At 37.7% G+C, this 6,456-nt stretch overlaps 1 long non-coding RNA gene across 1 annotated transcript; it reads left to right on the top strand.

Moving 5' to 3' along the window:
* Positions 1 to 4,649: 4,649 nt before the first annotated feature.
* Positions 4,650 to 6,214, top strand: LOC128786029 (uncharacterized). The gene is made up of 3 exons (XR_008430150.1): positions 4,650 to 4,741; positions 5,824 to 5,875; positions 6,027 to 6,214. It is a non-coding gene; the product is annotated as an uncharacterized LOC128786029 (long non-coding RNA).
* Positions 6,215 to 6,456: the final 242 nt, after the last annotated feature.

Raw genomic sequence — 6,456 nt, 5'->3', positions numbered from 1 at the left:
ACAGATGAACAGTAGTTTCAAAGGCATAAACAACCTACAAATGTCATGAAAATAGGCTGGATGAATGACCCTATTAGTGCCCTGGTAAGAAAAAGAGCATGGTATGAATTTTATTATAGACATTGAAGAGCCATATAAGAGAGTGCTAGTATGAGCACTCCAGCAGCATGAAAACTTCATGTGGCATTAGCAGCTCCATAAACAGCAATAATTCCGACCATAGGAAGCCAGGCTTCATCAGTTCCACTGCTCACAGAATAATCATTATCACAATTCCACAACCATCTACAATAGCATGTGACACCCAAGAAGTTAAACATTGTATAACAAGCAAGAAATACAATTTAAAAATAAGTGAGAGAGAGAGCTAAACCAAATGCAAAAACAAAGGTTTGTAGGGGCAAAGAAAGACTTAAAGTTTTATTCTTATACGTTCAAGGCAGAAAACTGAAATAACAATAAAGAAAAAGAATGTGAGAAATGTATAGCAACAGACTTGTATCTGAAATAAAAGAAACTTTCACAAGTACTCATAAATATCTGATGAATACACTATTAAGCATGTTGGCACTTCCAAATCTTGTGGAAACAATTCTGCCATGTCTAACTGCTAGGCCCACACTTGTTTTTGTGGCTATTGCAAATTTCTTCAGTGCTGAACAAGTAAGCACTTGACACTCTAATTTATTTTTACAAAAAAAAATCCATGAAAATGAAAATTAATTGATCCTTTAGTATTTCTGCTGGGTTTTTAAAATTTTTGTTTCTTTGCTTGTGTTATACCAATATAAGCTATCCATGTTTTTGTATATTTTAGGAAGTACTTGCGTATTTTCTTTGCACAGGAAACAGACGGCTGCTTGCAGGTCTAGGGAATAGACAGACAAACATTTGTTTAGAGATTAATTGCTAGCAGAATCACAGAAGTTAGGAGATGGCAAAATTAGACTGTCTGTGAAATTTTCTTTTTCTCTCTGTGCATTATGGTGCCTTTTTTTAACAGAAGGCTTTAGCTTTTCATTTTATTCCAGTGGAAACCATCTTGCCCACTAACTAGCATTGACTTTTTGTCAGATATCTCTGTGACTGTAGCTTCTTTTGCATCAGCACATGGATTTTATCACAACTACTTAGACTGTCTGATTAGCAATTTGATGGGATTTAGTTAACCCTAAATGAAAGGACAGACATCTCTAATGCCTAGAAGGCTGTCAGATTTATGTAAGCCTTCTTATTAAATGTGTTGCCTCAAGTATCACAGCAACCATTTCCTGAATTTTGAGCTAAAATGGACACAGACTTCTGCTTATGCTGGAATTTAAGGAGGTGACAGATAGAAGGCTTTAATTGGATCATTCCACCAGTATGGTGTAAAGTTTGTATGGTAGTGAGTTATAGGATCCAATATAAAGATTTCCTTAGGCTTGAAGACTTAGAACTGTCCTCCATGTACCAGCTCCTCTTTAGCTGCAGTGATATAGGATCAGATATAATTAAGGGAACACATTGACTTAGTATAGATAAAGGACTTATATAGCAATGTACACCCTAATTGAGAACAAGCTTTTGCAAAGTGCAGCGAAAGGATGACGCATAGAGGGAAAGGAATGCAGTGAGCAGAAGTAATGATGTGATCATTATATTTGATCTTTACCCCCTTTTGCCACTCTATTTGAGGCATGGAGGAGAAGACATGCTGAAAAACTCCTTTCTGATGTATTGTCTGATTAGTCATCCATGTTTTAGTCTTACTAATAGAGACTCCTCAAAGTAATTCAAAAGACATTTTGAATGGTTCAAAAGCTATAGGGTACCCAAAGGTACCCCACATGGATTTATGCATTTTTTGAATGAATGGGGCAATGAAATTAAGTCTCCTGATGCCCAGAAAAATACCATAAAATACAATTCCATTTATAATGATTTATTATTTCAAGCTGATAGAAATTTCATTTGAATTCTTCCTCATGTATAAACAAATGCAGTAAAAATTACCCACATAGCATTAAATTACCTGTACATTAGAACTGAAGTACATAATTCTTTATCATCCTACTGTCAATACAGAGCATAGTACATGTAAAAATAGAGGACAAAATACTGATATCTTGGAGAGTTCTCATCAAAGCTTTCAGACAGATGTGAATTATTTTAAAGAGTGCTAGGCAGTAAAGAATGAAGCATGATTCCTCCTGACCCTTAGCAACATGACATAAGAGCCCATTGAATTCTCATTTAACTGGCCAGGAGTTGAAAGTAACCTGGAAAAAAAGTATCCTTGGGTGATCTGGTGAAAATGTCGGCTAAAGACTCAGAAGTAAACAGTCACACTGAGTTTTCTCCAGGAAGGGCTAAGCCCTCCTGACATTTCATTTTCAGATTCTTTGCATATCACTGCTGAACTGATCAGGTAGAACAAATAAATTTTTGTCCTCAACTGAAGTATCAGGAATTATCTGAATTATCTTTTTCTGAAAGCATGATCAGAGGCTTAATTGTTCTACCTTGTCATGATAAACCCAGCAGCGAGTCTTTGTAAGTAGTCTGACTGACATGTAGGCATAGCTTGCCTACTCTCTTAGTCATCTCTTGAAAATAAATGGTTGTATCACTTGTGGTTACTTTGACAATCCACAATTGAAGATATTTTTAAATGCAAGTTTAACTCAAAGGTGCATGCTGTACATTGCAATCCAATGGCTCCCATAGTCTGGTAGCATAAACTACACTGTCAGTTAAGCAGAGCAGACAGTACATATGCAAAACACTATGGAAATGCTCTTACCATTCAGCAAAATCATATGTAGAAGTTATATTAATATGCACGCATTTCTCTCATGGTTTTAGATTCCTGCTGTCTCTGTGCTCTCATTTGCAACAACCAGTCTCATCAAATCTCACATAATTAAACTGAACATAATGGCAAGGGTAATTGTTTATATGTTGCCCCTGTGTAATGAGTCACCATAAACTAAAGGATGTGTTAATAAGTTTGCACAGCTGGCATTTTGGGTTGGATTCTGGCTAAATAAGGACAGCTTAGCAAAACATTCCAATCATTATGATGTTTCAAGCCACAAAATATCCTCAATTAGGAAGGAGACTTTTCCACTGCAAAGTTTTATCTTCCCTTGAATTTTTAGCATCAGCTGCTGAGAATTTAAACACTCAGAAGTCTACACTACTGCTGGAATGTGAAACAGGCTCTTCTTCACAAACTTTTAATAATAACATATCTTTCCCTAGTATTTCTCATGAGGAAACTGAATATTCCCCCAGTACTGGCTGGGCTCTTCTGAAACCTAACACACTTCATGCACATACCTATTAGTAGATGGATTTTGGTCAGGTTTATTGACCTGAGAGAAAACTTAATCACTGATGTGCTCTAGCTGCTGCAGTTACTTAACTAATATTTTAATTTTATATAGTAAGTTAACAAAAACATAGCAGGAATGATAAAAATATAAAGCATTTTGTAGTATTGAGATATTAAATTTATTGTGAAAATCAGCATTGCAAACACCTTGTGTATTGAAAAAATGCTATTTGGAGGAGAGAGGGAAATAAACACAGTAAAACATAGAATATTTGTGATGATATTTTCTGAAGTTTAGACTAAATACACTGATAACCTTAATTTCCTATTTGAAAAAATACATCTTGAATGGTAACATGAGCATCAGAGGGCACAAAGCTACAGATAGGGCTGAAGAAATGGTACTTTTCAGGAAGATATATTCTCCTTATTAAGTGACATGAAGCACTTTCCCAGATGAGAGTCACAGTTGACAGAATTCAGCTGGAAGTGTACTGTTAGGATTTAATTGACGGTAATTTTTGGCAATGCCTTCTACAAAAAGCCCATCTGATTAAAGGCGAATGATTTTAGAAAGTGTTTCAGTCATTACCTGTTTGACATTAATGAAATAACTCATCAGCACCCATAATGTGCAACTCAGCAACTGAAATGTCATTCAACAAAAAGCTGAGCCAGTAACTCCTGAGTCTGCAGTCACTAAAAAAAAAATTGTGGCAGTGTGTATAAGTGCAAATGCTGTGGAAAAAATATTCAGAAAAAGTATGACATGAGGCAATTCTTTTGCCATTACAATGTTCAGGTGAAGAATGGGAAATTATGGATATAAAAGGCAGCTAGCTGTCTCCAGTGGCACTGCTGCTCAGCTGGGAGGTTGTTACTGTAAAAGGCTTAATCCAGTAGGAAGAATGAGGCTAAGCTTCAACTTAATTCAGAAAAGGAGCAGAATTTAAAAGGAAATGGATAGTGAATACCCAGGTTCTGAAATGGAAGACACTGCAGGTAATAAATGGCTCACATATAGCTGCAGGATGAACCAAGCATCGCACAGAAGCATGAAGAAAGACTAGATTGATGGGGAATGGGATGTTTCTATATTTTGAGTCCTACTGATCAGTCATGTGCTGAAGAAAAATATATCCAGCCATGTAATGCTGCAAGCAAACATTTTGAAGTGTCCTTGGGGAAATATTTTAGGCAGCTAATCATATTTGTGATTAGAATCACAGGCTTCTTCCTCTAATATCGTGGTTGGTTTACCATGCCCTTATGACATACTAGCTTGTGCTAAGTGTTCTGCAACACGCATCTCTTGTGAGCATGAAGATTCCATACAGGAAGAAGGTTAATTGCCTGGGATGGTAAGCAGCAAGCAGGGATGCCTTGATGTGGAAGCAGCATAAGGCAGCCAGCTGCCATCAGGTGTGTTGCCTACTTCTGCACTGACCACACCCCCCTGACATTTCCCAGCCAAAAGGCATACATCATCCTAGTGACCTTGAACCCACAGCTGACCCACATCAAAGTAAAGCTGAAAACAAAGAGGTCAGCCAAAACCAAGGCAGGAAGGATTCTGAAAACACAGTTACAGGGATGTAGGCAAGACATCAAACTCATACTTTGCTTACCATGTGACCATAGTGCAGCGTATAAGGGACTCTTGATTTACATTAACTCTACAATTATGTGGTTTAAGAGATCAAGTCTGATATTTTTGCTCCTTCTGCCTATATTGACAGGTATCTTCAATATATTTTTATACAATGGGTATAATTCGAAGCAGGACCATCAGGATATTTCTATATCAGCTGATCTGAGAAAGGATGTCATAATTATCTAGAGTGTTGCTATTTTAAACCATAGCTGTCATTCAGCTATAGTGGTCATGGCCACCTGTCTAGACATACAAGCCTCGTTGAGAACCAACATTCCAATGGCTTCAGGAGGTATGGGATCTGCCTTCCGACTCCATGAACACATATTGTTATGTAAACTAGAGAAGTTACATGTTTTAACATTTAAGAGCTAAAACAGTTCACTGTCCCCTCTCTGCATAATCTTAGGATGTGCCATGAGGCCTGTGAGTTAGAGATTTGTGGCAGGGATGAGATCATGAGGGAATCAAGAGTATCAGTGCATATCCAGTGCTTGCTGTATGTTCCATCATCCTAAATCCAGCAAATGGTGCACAGCTGATTCAGTCAGACCTCATGTCTCGGCTATTGAAATCATACTGCTGGTATCTCCCCAGCTGTCTCAATACCCTGTGTACATTGAGGCCCTCTGTGGTCTCTACAAAACCCAAGTCCATACAAAACCCAGCAGAGCACAAACTTATGCATGTGTTGGAGTTTGAAGTGTACTCTACCTGCCAATCTTCATTACAGGAAATGAAGCCAAGTTGACAGCACTCAATGCTAAAATAGCCCTAGGGAAATCCTCAGCTCTATTTACTGATATGTCACTATTTTTCTTCTCTGTCTCCACTTTATCTGCTCGTTAAGGCGTGACCCCACACTCAGATTTTAGGAAATGTGGAAACATTTACGTTTCTTGGTACGTTTTCACCACATTTTCTCCCTCCTTGTATTTCAGCAGGCATGTTGGCCTGCCTGTTCCCCAAAAGAATCCATAGGATTGTGCTTTGGATATATTTCTCCTCCTTCCTGATGTTCTCTGTCAGTGAGGTGTGATCCTTTCCTTACAGCAGAGCCAATTTGCTGCTTGTCTGGAATGTGTAGAAAAAGGAAGACAAAATGAAAACATCCCTCATGGAAGTGACCAGAGGCTTTTTGCACCATTCAACAAATCTTTGATGACCTGATATTAGGGAGAAACAAGCAAATGTGTCTGAGGAATCGGATGACATAATTAATAAAGTGCCATAAAGAATGTAATAAATCTTATTTCATTTATTTTCAGCCCAGGATCTATCTGCTTAAATAGCTAGAGATTAATTTTTTTTTCTTTTCAGAATACAATTTTGAAGAAAAACCTTTTAACTGGGGCACTGTGTCATACTTTAAGAGTGGGCCTTATGGATTTCCACACATTTTGACAGCTCTGAGTCCCTTTCTGTTGAGTCTCTCTGTTTATAAGCCACATCAACTGTTCACTTGAAGAGGAACATATGCCTG

Source organism: Vidua chalybeata, chromosome 3 (assembly GCF_026979565.1).
Source record: "Vidua chalybeata isolate OUT-0048 chromosome 3, bVidCha1 merged haplotype, whole genome shotgun sequence".
Taxonomy (NCBI): Eukaryota; Metazoa; Chordata; class Aves; order Passeriformes; family Viduidae; genus Vidua; species Vidua chalybeata.
The sequence above is the reverse complement of the archived record's forward strand: the minus strand, read 5'-3'. Positions and strand labels throughout refer to the sequence as shown.